The following is a 16252-nucleotide window of genomic DNA, read 5'->3' as shown; positions in this document are numbered from 1 at the left end:
AATATCTTCCATATTTTCTTTTTTGTGTGTTCTAAACCGACCACAGTGAGCATAGCTGTTGTTTGTGACAAAGGCCGAATGCGTTTTGTTCTTATTAGACCAGCCGGTCCTCAAGAGCATAGTAAAACACAAATTACACCCATATTATGCATAAACACAGTCAGACAGGCATGCATGTGCGCTCTCACACAGCGCAGGTAAACACTGTCCATCAAAACAGCAGCTCGTCGACATCATTTCCTCCAGCTTCCTCTCTTGTTTACCGTCAGACGCTATCAGAGGGGACTAGACCAGGCAGAGGCATCAGGAACAACAACCAGCGGAAGGCCCTACGTTTGCCTTCCCACGATCCCTCTGTCCCCAGTGAGAGCACTGAGTCATCGAAGACTAGCGATAAATATACCTGATGTTATTCCAAAACACACGGACTCTGTTCTCACAAAGACGGACGGGACACACAAACACTGGACACTTCATAGCCAGTTACATTATTTCTTATTTCATTTCAACAGAAAACAGATTATATGGAACCCCATGTGTGCTGATTGTATGTAATGTTTGTTTTTACAAATACTATGCCAAAATAAGACGACTTTGCTCATTATACATAATATGTGACATAAACTCATCATAGGTCACCATATAATATTTTGAGTTTCTTTTCATTTTGGTTTTCATGTGGTCAGACATACAAAATCAAAACTCTGTTTCTTTGGCTATTCCTGAGGTATTCCTTCCTATTTCCCGTTTCTTAATTTTGAGCTTCAGCCTGCTGAGCTGCTCCCTGCCAACCAGTCCACTGCTGTGTCAGAGCAGTGTAATAGATCTCTATAGTGATAATGCAGCACAGGAAACTGATAAACACAGCAAATGTATCGAGGGAAACAATGGAGATGATCCTCATCACTGGTACTGCACGTCTCATTTACTCATTTGTTACCACCACGTGTAATCACTTTAACTGTTTCTTACGCATGAGCTTATTTACACCAATTATCTAAGGCAAATAAGACATTGCTCCCTACATACGGACACTTACAGTTACATCTGCTGACGTAATAGCAGCCAGTAAGATGCACTGATACGTGTCCACAGTTTCTTGTGATCTGGGAGGAAGGGCGTCATTGGGCTAAATATGTCAGGCTCATGATGTTTGTTGTTTTGGTACAGGAGGTAATGGCACATGCCGCCTACTCTTCCTCTTTCCCATAAAGGCAGGCAAACTAAATGGAGAAAGTTTTATTAGATTTAAGTTACAACCTCCTGCTGCAGTGATGCAGTGGAGGCTGAATGTACTTCTTTATTTATTCCCGACAGCATTTAATCGGTTTTAAACGTGAATCTTTTCTTATACACGTGGGAGAGAAAGGAGGGAAAGAGCACTAAGCACAACAACAAAAACAACATGATTAATTGTATTGTCATATAACAGTGCAAACATTATTACCAGAATTTGATTTTTTTTGCCTCATAGCCAACTCAAGAAGAATGATTATTATATTAAAGTAGGCTGTCATACATTACAGCAGCAATAATTTTAATATAGAAAAACAGTACTAAGAAATGCAGATAGTGATGAGTAATAATTATGTGAACAGTTATTTTACATTCTTGAAATAGCCTAAAGTACATGTGTATGATAATAATAATAATAATAATAATAACATTTGCATACAAATACCATAATAAAATATTAAAACGATTACTACATTAACAACTCAACTTTACAAAATAGTAAGATAAATATTTAGGTAGTCAGCCATACAGTATATTGCAGTAGTAAATATAATTTATATTTTTTAAGTATACATATGAATACATAAGTATACTTAAATGATTATGGAAATTGTTATAAATGTAAAAAAAAATCTGAGCAGTGTTATGAAAAAGTAAATAGTGCATGTATGCGTAATAATGATAATAATTTGCATACAAATAACATAATGGATAGTTAGCTCAATCATAGAGCAACAGTTAACTACATGAGACATTTAAAAACTGTAATTAAAAGGACAGAACACAATGGTCCAGCTCCCCACATGTGTACATCGGCCTACTCAGCCACTGTTCATTTATAAGCAGCAGGTAACTAAAGGTCAAACATATTAATTATGTTTTTCACTGATCTTTCTAGTTTATATCCAATGTCGCAATATAACCACATGCATATTCATCATAGTGGCACAGGAATGTACATCATAGATTTGAAGTCATTTTATTATTATTATTATTATTATTTGTCTTTGTCACATAGAAAATTGTAAAATGCTACACCACATTTCTCTTCTTTTCAAAATAAATGTATTTACTGTTTACAATGAATCTGATCATTACCATTTCCAGCGGCTGTATCAGAAAGCTCTGTTACATCTTTGAGGTTGTGTCGTAAGCGTAGCAGACTGGCTGACGTGTCTTTTCTTTTACAACAATAAAGAAAAATCAAACAAAGCAATTATACTACAAACCTTCAGCCTAAGTGCCGCTGCTCTGTATGATTGGATGCACGTAACCACAGTGATTGTACAACAGTGGTCTCCGATTCAGTTACAAGTCAGTCAAAGTTAACTTTATCTGTGTTAAGGCAGCTCAATGTGGTTCTTTTAAATAACTGCTTTACACTATTGACGGTGCATAAACGTATGAAACAGGGAGAATGATGTCACGTTGATTGCCTCAGCCCTCTGTGAACGCTTGGTATTGCGCTGTGTTACTCTGGTGTGCTGGAAGTGTGGATATTGGAAAGGCTTTCATTAATTAGCGAGAGCTAAAAACATAAAAGGATGTGTGAGAGATCCTGATCTGGTTTATGCTCTGTAGGGTATTTTCCGGATTAATGATGTTTCAAGCTGATCGGGCTTTGGGGACAACGTGCGTATCCTGAATCCTGCCTGCAGAGAATCGTAAAAGATTGATTTATTTTACAGGCCTGGGTCATGTATCCCAATACTGCTGTTGGTCAGCATGTTTATAAAAATGTGTTTTTATGAGCTGTTGTGAAATTGGTATCAGGATGAGGCAAAAACGATACTGAATGGTTTACCATGAAACTTAATGGAAGGATGTGGTATGAATAAGGGAACAACCACGTCAGGGAGCAGAGCAGGATTTTTATTTCACTTTAACATTGCAACAAAAGGCATTTTGTAACATTTTCATTAATTTTTCTGGGAATAATTCATTGATCTGGTTGAAAAAAATCTAATTTTGGGGACAGAGACTTAGGAGTATGAGGTCTACCCATGAAGTCCTCAAAGACTGAACGGAAATGAAACGGTGTCACCAGCTCGTCCCGTTCTTTCTTGTGGTTTCTGGTGGATGATCGTGGCCTATTAAGACTGCTTGATACACAATAATTCATTTACTTTATATTATCTGATGTTCTCAGCTACACGTGGCATCTATTGCACATCTATCCGTTCCAGGAGAGGGATCCCTCACACGTGGCTCTCTCTAAGGTTTTTTTGTTTTGTTTTCCCCTGTTAAAAAGTTTTTTCCCTTCTCTTGTTGAGGGTTAAGGACAGAGGATGTCGCACCTTGTTGAGCCTTATGAGAATAATTGTGATTTGTGAATACGGACTGTACAAATACAATTCGATTGATTGAGAGGAGAAGAGTTTTCGTAATCTTTTCTTATCCTGTCAACAAGAAACGTGCGTCACCTCCTCGTGGGAGACTCTCTTGAGCCCACCCAGGAGAGCAGATTAACACTGTTTTCTAATTCGATCATAGTAATTTTATGAGTCTGTCAAGCAAAGACCTCTGTCGCAGTGACGGAGGCTGCTCGCAACGTGCCCTTTAATTTTGGCTGCCAGTCTGAGAGACATAATGAGTCACGTCGAGCACAGAGCAGCAGCGACTGTACTTCCTCCGTGTCTCTGTCTATCTGTGACGACACACAATGTACTGTATGTATTTCCCTTCTGTACAGTTTCATCACATGTTTATTTAGTTTTCATTTCACTCACTCCTTCACTTGCTCGCTCACTCACTTTTCGTTTCCTCTGACTTTTTCACTCACTCCCTCTGACTTTTACATTTACTTATACTTACTCACTCATTCACTTACTTCTTCACTCGCTTACTTTTTGATTTTTCACTGAACCTCTCTGACTTTCTCACACACACACTAGTATTCCACGTACTTCAGTGTACTCCAGTTTTCCCACATCACAGTTCAGTCGGTGCAGACTGATGTGTCTACCGGAGACACAAAACCCTTGTACAGGTCAGATTCGCTTTGCTGCCATCATGCAACAACATTAAGCAAACTGTTCAAAATGAAAGAACAATGATGATCCCTCATGTGAAATTAAACGTAGGATTGCTAGAAGCACACATTTTGTGGTACTTATCTACGTCAGCTGTGGTTCAGTGAGGATGTGTGTTTGTGTGTGTGTGTCTGTGTGTGTGTCTGTGTGTGTGTGGACAAAGGAGCCATATGGAGCTGCCACTCTGCTCTCACAAAGTAATCAGGAGTCACATGTGGAGAGTAGCCACAGTGTCATCATCAAAATACACTACATGATGTTTACCAGTGTAAAATACCAAACAAATATGTTTCTATATTTGCCATAGAATAAGCCAATGCATGCATTATGGTGATGTGGACACTATGCACAAAGCATATGTGTACATACATAATAGGAACTGCATCCCACTGACAAATGTTCTAACTGGTTAAATGACAGACACACACTGATGTGTTATTCTCGGTTCAACTTGATACTTTGATATAGTTGCAAGGAGGAATATGAAGATTATAAATAAAAAAATAACGGTTTTGCACAAGGACGTGTTGGGTAAGGTGTGAATCCAGTGTTGGTGGAAACCCTGGCATATTTTATCACTCACTCATGAAGAACACACTTTACATATTAATTGTTAACACTTGTGAAGTATTTCAATGCAGAGCCGTTGGCAGACATTGGGGTGGAGTTGGCTTAATGCTAAACATCTCATATCTGACAGGAACTCAGATACAGCACCAACCCACAGATGAGATTTATTTCTCGAAAATGGGAAATAGATTCAAAGTGGATTCCTCAGAATCCAACTTCCCAGGATCAAACTCTAGTCTGCACGAGCCGCCTCATCTCATCTAATTTCTCAGTATCTTCTATTTTTTTCAGATTAGCCAATAAGAATCTTAAGTGACGCTCCTGCAGAGCGTCCACAAGCTCATCAAGTCCGACTGGAGGAATGAAACAGCGATTTCTGTCATAGAAAAATACAGAAGGAAAGGAAATTCAAAGGGAAGAGGAGAGAAATCTAAACTTAGAGAAACACTAGGAGAATCAAAAGAGTAGAAACACAGAGCTGGTGTGGGAAGGGAAGCACAGAAACTTCTACACACAAGGGAGGCAGGGTTGAGTGAACACAGGTGAATCAGGAACAGATGCAGACGATCACAAGAGCGGGAAACAGGACAAAGACAGGAACTAAATCTAAAGACACACAAGGGGCAAAATTTCAAAATAAAACCGGAAACTCAGGGAAAAACAACCAAACACAAGCAAAATGTCCATAAATCAAAAAAGGTCTCCAACAAAATCCAAAAACTCTTCAGCGCAGAGCTCAGAGTCATGACACAAAGTGAAGCCAGTTGACTTGGTCAATTACTTCAGTTGCTGATAGGATGAAAAAATGTGTTGAAGGGGAAAGAGTGAATGTTCATGGGTTGTAGAAGGCTTTATGCCCCAGTTAGAAATGTAAGACAAAACCAGTAGTTTATTGGCATGAAGGTGCTGTACACAAGCCACAGAAGTACAAGAACATCATGTCAGCTAAAAAGACTGTCCCTCATCTGTCAGTCATTTGTTGCCATTAAAAAAGACTTTGTAGCTTCCACGAATAACGTATACCATAGGAAATGTAGAACATCCTCAAAGTTTATATTGTTATTATCAGAGTTCTCAAATTACTTGTTCCAGTTTAAGATAAAAAGCAAAAAAATTAAATAATAGAGCTCCATTTTATGGTTCATCTGACTAGGAAATGGCATCACTACATTATTTCAGATTATCTGAATTAACATGTTTAGCAATAAACAGGTCATTTCCTTTTCCAGACAAACACTCACGGATATTACTGCGGACAAATTTGTTTTTGTAATATCTATAATCATTTACACTGTGCTCCCAGTGCATGCCATATTAAGCATGCTGTGTCAGCTTCTCCAATAGCTTTTCCATTTTCATTATTTTCATTGCTGGGGCACTAACCAAACCCTGTGAACTCATCCTCATTTCCTTTGCGGTTGTGATCTCATTTTCCCACATGCAGCCACCAGGCTTGGAAATTATTTTGCAGCTCAAAGACAATAGGGAAACAATTAGTAGTTTCTACAAACTAGGAACTAGGTCAGTCGTGTGTGTGGTGTTTACCGGTGGTTTAGGATTAATGCTTATCTTGAGGCCATGCTTTGGATCAGAGCCATCAATTACTGTCTCTTACCATTATCTACTGTTGCGTCAGCTCAGCATCTGTCCTGCTGTGCAAATAAAAGCTCCAAATCTAATTACAACTATGTAACTAGTACAACAACTGCATATTGTCACTTTGAAAGTGACTGAAAACTCAACGAAACAACAAAAACATGAGTGGAAACATTTATTTGCAGTGAAATGATCAAATAGACAGCTGGCTAAAGTCATACATCTGCCATCTGCCACTGGCAAAAAACAAATTAATACACATTGGATTAAATTTGTAGCAATGGAATGAAACAATAAATCAGTGCTCATAAGAAATGTCTAAATTCACTGTTGAAAAGCTTGTGATTAAATGATTGACTTATTACTCGGTAGCATATAACAAGAAGTTCAGTAAAAGTCTCAAGCAAAATACTTTAGAAAAGAATTATGAGCACCTTACCAAATGAGCTCACATTGCTGCAGGAGTTTAATTACAGCTCATATACAGTGCTCTCTACTTTGATGTTTGCCTTCATTAACTGTATTAATCAGGGCAGAATAATTAACTTGTTAACTGTGGGTGTGTCTAGTTGTGTGTGTGTGTATGCATGTTTTGCCTGTGTACTTCTGCCTGCACGTGCAGTTATATCACTTTGCATCAGGGAGACTGTGGGAGCTTTGTCTTCAGCACGTGCTCTCTCAGTTTGACATCTTCATTCTGACATTTAACGTTCCAGATCAATACACATCTTTTGCGCCGCTCTCGCTATAGTTTTTCCTTTGACTTCTACTGATTACTTTATCTCGCCAGATAGGCTGAATTTAATCCTGCAAATAAATCCAAAGATTGTGTTAGTCAGCCCGTCCATTCATTCTTTAGGCTATCCTACCAATAACTAACACAGCCATTAACACCAAAACGTGCCAGCACCAAAGTACAGATCGAAAAAACGTCTCTTTCTGTGTAGCCGTGTGTACATGATGTCACAGCTCACCTGATTGCCTGCTGCTGCAGTTTTAATGAGCATGTGCCAGAAACATCTTTCAATGTTTGGTTCGCACTATAGGTCTAATCAAGTCGCTCTGGATAAAAGCATCAGCTAAGTGATATGTAATGTAATGTAATCACTATTCTACAGCGAAATTTAGCATCATTACACTTAATTACTGTTATTCAATTCACCTGGAGGTTCTCTCTGCGCCATCGCCAAATTCAGGCCAGGTAGTCCTCCGGGCTGATCTACTCACACAGGCCGGGAGAGGTAGCCAGTCCGCAGTGCTGAGGCTCTCTGGAGGCTGGGCAGGTTGGCGCCGCCACGTGCAGGGTCTCTCTGGAGGCTGGACAGGTTGGCGTCGCCACGTGCAGGGTCTCTCCGGAGGCTGAGTAGCTGGGTGCCGCCACGTGCAGGGTCACGATGAAGGCCGGGCAGGTTGGCACGAGATATTATTTGAAATGAATGGTTGTGTGGATATTTTTTTTTTTTTTGTATATAAAATATCAATTCACCCAAGGAACAATACATTGGTTCAGGCATGGACATATATTACCATCAGAGACAAAGAGAACTGCACACATGTACACACACAGGCTAACACACGCTGGTGTAAGGCTGCAGCTCATAAGTGGTACCTGCTTGTGTTTCCATTACTACATGTTCATGCTCAGAGACAGAGAGTCGATCTGGACTGACTGAGCCGTGAAATCGGAAACTATAGTACATGGAATGGAAAACATAGAAGCACAGGGTTCAAGTACCTGTGTGTGTGTGCGTGTGTGTCCCCCATCATTTCTCACCTTAAGCTATGAGTGATCAATGGAAAGAGTGATGTATACAGAGAAAGAGGTCAGAACAGATGCACACATTTAGTCAACGCATGAATTGTAACTAGCTCATGCTCACATTGAGTCTTCATCTTTAATTCCGTTGTAATAAAAGTGATATATACAGTTTACACCTGTTGCCATAGAAACAGTGGCCATAGCAATGGCTCTACTGGGGGACATGTGATGCCTGGTTTTAGGTAATAAGTCATGTTGTGTGGTCAGAGAGTGCTACAGGCAGGTCGAGCTTATACAGAAAGAATTCAGCGCTACAATCCAGTGATAGTTTGTGGTCATGAAATTCAAAACATTTAGGGTTTACTGTCACATATTTATTGTAATGTAATCTAAATAAAGAATCTTTAGACTGTCTAAAATGTAAAATTGTATGTACTTGACATTAAATCACAGCTATTTAAATGTTTTCTCTATAATGATGATATTTCTATATTAAATTTTATTTGTATATTATCTCAAGGCACTTTTGTAGGTGTGAGAGAAGTTTTCTGGAAGCTGGTGAAAGGAGAACGCAGGCAGCAGCTAATGTCTTACACAGAAGGGTTTGTCAGAGATCAGAGACCCGGGATGAAACAATAGCAATGTTAACAGAGTAACATGAGCAATTTTCAACCCCAAGTCTGAAGATGTCTCCCACAGCATCCCAACTTATCTCCCTCACCTTGCCTCACCCATCCCAACAGCACATCCATGATAGCATGCACACCTAACCTTTACGTGTTGCCACTGATGTAATACGCAAAATTGTAGGAGTTGGTGCCTCTCTGTCCGGGCATCTGAATTAGATATGGAAGTCAATGAGCAAAGATATCACAATATACCGTTAGTCAGCCCTTTATCTACAACCTGACCTTGGGTACCATCTGCCTTGTCAGCTTGAGGCTAGCGGAGAAAAATGAGGAAGAGAGAAGAGGTGGGTGGAAAAGAGGGGAGAGAAGAGAGAAGTATATATGAAATATATGTATTCAGGTGGGTTATTATATTTATATTTCTGTAGTTTTTATGATGATATTTGTGTTTGTATTTAGGTCTGGTTATTCTTTTGTGAACTACAAGTTCACTATGCTAATTGTTCACTGTGACACTACTGATGCATACACAACTCTGGAGTTTCTGGAAAAGTAGTAGTTGCATGTAGTTGAGAGGCCCAAAGAATCAGAGGAAGACCTTTTCTGCCCGTATCTCTCCATCTTTCTTGTCAATCTCTACACAGTCTATGAATGACATGACTACAAAACACAAAAAATGCATATTTGATATTACACTAAGAATAGTTATCATAGAATGTATACTATAGGTCACTAAAAAGGTTCAGTTTTGTTCAGATGTGCCCCGCAGTCTCTCCCGTTGGGTACAGAGAGCATATTCAAAAGTGCGGTAGATGCAGACCGCCAGGATAGAACAGAGAGAACGGATTTGTTTCTTGTTCGAGTGTTCTGTACCCGCTGATGTTTCTAAATGAGACGCTGCCATGATGCAATGGCTAACCGCTGGAAACTACTACAACAAACATGTGCTTTATATTCAGCCGCATTATGAATACATGAACCACTACGGTTTTGTCCTGTGGGTTAACAGGTTTACCGTGTTCCCACAGGGTAATCCCTTTGCGGCTCAAGTTACTGGGAAGCACAGTGACGTACAAATTCTGTGTGTTTGCATGTTTGTGTGATTGTGTTCTGTACAACTTCATGCAAAAGTGTTATGTCAATCTTCTATTTTAGTATTACTCCTATAAATTGTCCTGAGGGACATTTGAAGGATTTTGTTGTCCCCTTGGTAGTATTTCTTGCATTTTGCCAGAGACAAACTCACAGATACAAGTTAAACATCTCTGAATACTGTACAAACTTAAATAAAATATCCAAATTATAGTAGTTTTGATCATGCCAGACAGTGGACACTTTTAAGCTCACCTTTAAACCTTGTCCTTTAATTTTGAGGGACGTATGAGGGGATGTAGCTGTGATTCTGAGGAGTCTACATTCTGGTTTTGGACGGTTGGATAAATTCTTGCATTTTCATCATTCTTGAATTTGAGCAAATCTGACTTTGATGAGATTGATTTCTATGTTTCACAGCCATTCGCAACTCCACTTTTCATTCTTGCTTTCCATTTCTTCTTCCTCTTGTTTCACCAACATTTTCTAATTTAAATTAGACTTCAACATCAGGTGTTGCATCTTTATGTTATGTGGAATAATAATAGTAATAATACAATCATTTATCTATAGAGCACTTTTCAAAACATATATCCTAAAACAGACAGGTCCTGAAACATCAGGTTCAGAAGAAACAGGTAAAATAAACTAGTGTATGAATGTGGCCATGCAAACATTTGCTTTGTCTTGTTTTAAAATGACTGAACCCCAAACTGTGGCAGAGATAGAGACAGGTAATGGAAACAGGGAGAACCCCATGAAGCAGCAAAAACTCATAACCGAGCTATGACCAAAAAGGCAACCTTTACTTTCTGTATACCCAGGGACTGATGTGACACTACATGTGTGCATGAGTGAATATACTGTATTTCTCTTATTTGCAAATAAGGTGTAATAAAGAAAAGACCTCAGTAAATATGTGCAGTGTTTATAAAATAAATAATAATCACAGACCCCTGACCAATTAAAAAAGTTTAATAGAAGATCTTGAATGAAAATCCTGATCGTTAATTGTCATGTCGATGCAAATGACAACTGAGTGCTGGAGCAGTTTACATATCGTCGCTTATGTGTGCACACTGCAAGATGTGTCTGTAGTCTGGTTGTGATTGTGGTATGCTGCTGGACCAGATTTTTTCTGACTACCTTTCTATTGTGGAGCAGTTTTATTATTTTATGAGCAACATCATAAACTACCGGTTGGTTCGACACTGCTAATATCAGGGTCTCCTCTGGCTCACTTTGCAATCTGCAGCCACACAAACATTGTTGCTTTTGGGTGAGACTGTGACTTCCTTGGTCAAAGTTCACAAAAATGTAACCCCATGAGAAGCTGTGCTCCGAATGTGCACTCCACTAACTGTTCATGAGCTTTTTGAATGTTTGTGGAGGGTAGCATTAGTTTCTAAAGAATTGCATGCAGCTCCCTAAAGGGAAAAAAAATGCAAAACTCTTGTTGATGGGGTGTTCATTAGATCTGGTGCAGATCAGAATCAGGGGGAGGATATCTCTATAACAGATAGGGCAGTTTTTGTTTCCCCAGGGAATAATTCACTGACATTCACGGGAAAAATAATCTTGCACATGTAGGCGGCTTGACATCTATGAGTGTGTGAAATTTTGTGCAGCAGAATTTAATGGGACCGTTGGGCCTTGGCTGAGATATGTGCTTTACTGAGTACCATTTCTTATTTTGGTTATTCAACCATTCGCCTGCTTTCTACTAGCCAGTGAGGTTCCTGCAAGACATGAAATAGCAGGAGGAGGAGCAGCAGAGAAAAGATAGAAGAGGGAGAAATTAAGGTTAAGAAAAAGTTAATAAATAGACGAGAAAAAAATCACATGATTGAGGTGACGGATATACACACACACATACCTGGCCTCTATAATCACCATCTCACACTCATCTGATTGCCAGATTGACAGGCACGGACATTGCCAGCCACCTGTGCAGGTGTTGCTATGGTAACTGTCTATATTTACACCCGTGACTGGATTCATGCAGAAGTTTTTTCAGATGAAATGAAGCTCTGTATCAGAACCAGGTGTCTGATGCAGCGCTGTGTCTCAGGTGATTCACAACACGTAACCAGACCTCTTCTCACCGCAGGTGGTTTGATCTCTACAAGTTCAGATCTGCACCCTGAGTGGGATATTTCAGCGACTGCCTCCTCTCTCCTTGACAGCTGTGTAATCACAAAAGGACACATGGAACATGCCATCTGTTCTGAAATGCAGCACTTAGTAAAAACATGTTTTATGTATGTTTATGTACCGGGGAATCATGGGTAAATAGCCATTCACACTGTTTAGTTTGTGTTAATATGTGTTTCTAGCCAACACTGTGGTGTTGTGGACCACCATGTCCAGAGGCAATATTAGAATTGAGCATTGGCTGAGTTCAGAAATTTTAGGATTTTCCACCCAATATTTCAGAGTAAGATGGATTTAACCCATGAAACACTGCACTCTACCAAAACGCTCTGATCAGCTGTGTAGGGTTTCACAATATGAAATCATATTAACTGAATGAAAACCAGAGCTATAGGTTAACTGAAGACTCCAAATTGCCTGAAGGTGTGATCGTGAGTGTGAAAAGATGTCTGTCTCTCTATATACATGGTCCACTCTGTACTAATTTGGCAACTAATCACAAGTCTGTAATTATCAAACTAGACAGGCGAGAATTGAAAATGCTCTGCTCTTTAAAATAAGCCTGTTAGGATTGTGTTATACATACTGTATTTGCAGCACATGTTGTGTGAAACAAACTAAAATAAACACTGTCCAGTGTGACCCTTGCTTCACTTCTAATGTTTGCTGGGATTGGCTCCAACCCGTGGGAATAAAATATGGTTAGGTTGATAATTCCTTGGTTCAAAGACAAATCCTTTAGAACTTCTTCAGATTCCTTGTAACTGGCAAATTGGCAATAACTCACAACTCTCAAAAATAAAAAGACTAGAAATTCTCAATACTTTTGCTGTTTGTATTAACATGGAACAACATCCTGCATGCTCCCATGGGAATTCATCCAGAGTTTGTTATTGAAGTAAAAAAGGCCCCAGGGGACAGCCACTGAGCCAAACTGCAACTTATTCAGGTCAGTGACTCATATGCTCACACAGTCCCGAGGAATGTGTCTAAATCTGAGTCTAACATTGTGAGTGATGAATAAGATGGACTTGCCTGTGCATGACTGTAAGGCTCAACACTGGATCCCTGAGTGTTTCTTCAGGTCTTACTTAAGCTGCTGAGGCGTAAAGGTAGATTATAGATAAGGTAAATTGTTTAAAGCAATGTTATCAGGTTTGTTTTCTCATCAAACCATAGACTGTATATAAAGTTAAGCGACATGCACAGCAGCCTTTTTACATGCTCACGATGTTGATTTTGTCAAGTTTCTATTTCTGTGACATTTTCACTGGTAACGTTGCCCAAAGCATTAGCATGAAACACTGTGTTTGTGGGTATTTCAGTATAAATCATAAATCGTATCGGGCAAATTATTATTAACCGAAGAGATTCAATTTCATTCTGAGGAACAACATGAATGTCTGTGTAAAATTTCATTGTTATCCTTCAAGTAGTTGCAACAAACCTATGGTAGCACAAATGGATGTGTCAGGGAAACACCAATGTCATGAAGATTGATCTTATGAATGAATTCATGGCCAAACATTCAATAGATTCATTGTTATCATCTGAACCAGGGGTCACCAACCTTTTTGAAACTGAGAGCTACTTCATGGGTACTGAGTCATACGAAGGGCTACCAGTTTGATACACTCTTCTGGAATAACAAATTTGCTCTTAAGTTATATATTACACTGTATTAATAATGATAAATGATACTCATCTATGTGAAGACACTGATCACGTTAATGATTTCTCACAATAATTATCAGCAATGACTTGAACAAGGTGGGAAACAGATAATATCTATATTCAACACTCTGTTTCTGTTCATCTCAGCAATTGTTTAAATTTTCAGACGATCACTTCTACAACATTTCATAAGAAAAATGTTCCATTTTCACTAGCCACTGACAAACCCTTTTAACAAATCATAGTCAATAGTCCACTTCAATGAGAATAAAAATTTGACAGTATAAAAAGTAAATAATTACATTTAATTAGAAATGCATATCAAATTTTAGACACAGCTCACTGGTGAATTGTGTTATTTTTAGAACAGGCCTGCAGGCTACTCGTGTGGTCCTTGGGGGCTACCTGGTGCCCGTGGGCACCGTGTTGGTGACCCCTGATCTGAACAAACAAGCAACCATGGCTAAAATTTATTTTAAACTTAAGCCAAGAAGACAAAGTAAAGGCCTAAGATAATTAAACAGGAACTGAAATGTGGGAGGAAAAATAGGCGACAAGAAATATGACAACATATCCTGACAGTATTACCGTGGGAGAGCATAATCACATCTAATATTGAAAGGTCAAATTTTTATTCCTGTAGCACTGAGGGAACTTACAGTAACTAAATGACAGAATCTTGTTTATTCAGGAAATAACATTAATTTATATATATATTATGATTCATTTTTAGTCCAGTAGAATCCCCTGCAGGAATCTCTCCTCCACCAGCTCCCTGCTCAGCCACAGACAAAGATGCATCGTGACTCCATCATCACCAAAGGGTCCAAATCCATCTTCAAAAATACCTAGCTAAAAATACCATCCTTGAAATCATACCGCACTGGCAGGGCACAGAGAGAATACACTCTCCCCTCTGGAATCACTGCAGGTCTGAGGCCCCAGAGAAGCACAATAAAACTTTTTATCTAAAGCCAGATATCCCAATTGTAAGGCAGAGGGCTTCGGAGCAAAAGCAAAAAAAATTGGATACAGTCAATAATAAAAAGCAATTGGCCCAAGACTGGCTGTTTGGACAGAAGCTACATTTAAATCATTCATACTGAATGGGATTACAGCTACATCACACAAGTCTCAATCTTAAAGGTGGAACATATTGTTTTAGAAGTTATTATCCTGACCCATACCTGTCATTGGGGTGACTGGTGTACAGGCAGTGTAAAGACATATCACCCCTGCTCTTAAATCTCTACACTGGCTGCCAGTAAGATTTGTAGTTTTTATTTCTTAATGAAGCTGCCCCTAAATAAATTGTAGACATGTTGCAATATTTCCCTGGAAGACCTCTGAGACCTCTGGGAATTGGTCTAAACATGGAGAAGCAGCTAACAGTAAATAAGGAAGGACTTCAATATACACCTTACTGAATCAAAAACTATGCATGGATGTTGCACATACAAACGGCCCTTTTATGACCCCTGATTTAGATAAATCCTACATCCACCACTACTCATGACTTTTCTAAGGTTCAGAAATTGTCAATTTATATGTTTGAAATGTGTTTACAACTTTTACACTTTTGAATATTTACATATCTGCGTTTGCACATTTATCTGTTTTAGGTATTTAAACACTTAAATTCAAATATTTACATTTGCATCTTCAGAACCGTTTTAGTGATAGATTCTGTTGTTGCCTCACATTCACCTCAGTCTAGGACCAACCACCACATTTAACACAATGTCTGATTAACTTCAAACAGCAGTACCTCTCGCTGTAAGTTTGTGCTCAAAGATACTGTTCTTTATGGTGTGTGCTTTATGTTCGGCATCTCAAGCGAATAAGTCAGTCCATAATGTGGTCGTCTCTTCATGGTCTGTGCGCCGCTGTTCTCATCAGGAGCAGCACGCCACACCATTTAAGAGAGAGATTGGTCTATTAACAGGCACCAGCTGTGCTAATCAACTTTAATCATCTCGCTCTCTCTCGCTCCGTCTCTCTCCCTCTCTCTCTCTCTCTCTCTCTTGCAGCTGAACGCCAACCTGTTCAACCCCACAGTCCCCATCATAAGTAAAAACAATGGCTGAATGCTATTGTCCATACTGTAGACTGTAAAGATGGATGTCTGCAGTGCAGGTGATAAATCCTCCTCCATGTTATTGGATGGCAAATGGACCAAGCTAAGTTAGCAAAATAGGGGGGACAATTTGGCTTTATTGACAGAACAGTTCCAGGATAAAATGTGGAAGACATGTAGCAAAGGGCCAGGGCAGAACCGCATATGCACCTGCTGTACCAGGTGAGCTGGCAGGCGCCCCAGCCAGGTTTGCTACTTGATTTAATCTAATCACCATCAGCTTCAACTACCAGCAGTGAATAACGCCTAGTAACAACTAGGCAACAAGTCAAAGGAAAGAAATCCCTGGTCTTACTTTTTTTCTCCATTGAAGCATACCAGTAGGTACATGGCCACTGTGCATGAGTTACAGAGTTTCAGGTGCATTTGAATG

This window comes from Paralichthys olivaceus, chromosome 21 (assembly GCF_024713975.1).
Source record: "Paralichthys olivaceus isolate ysfri-2021 chromosome 21, ASM2471397v2, whole genome shotgun sequence".
NCBI classification, from domain to species: domain Eukaryota; kingdom Metazoa; phylum Chordata; class Actinopteri; order Pleuronectiformes; family Paralichthyidae; genus Paralichthys; species Paralichthys olivaceus.
The sequence above is the reverse complement of the archived record's forward strand: the minus strand, read 5'-3'. Positions refer to the sequence as shown.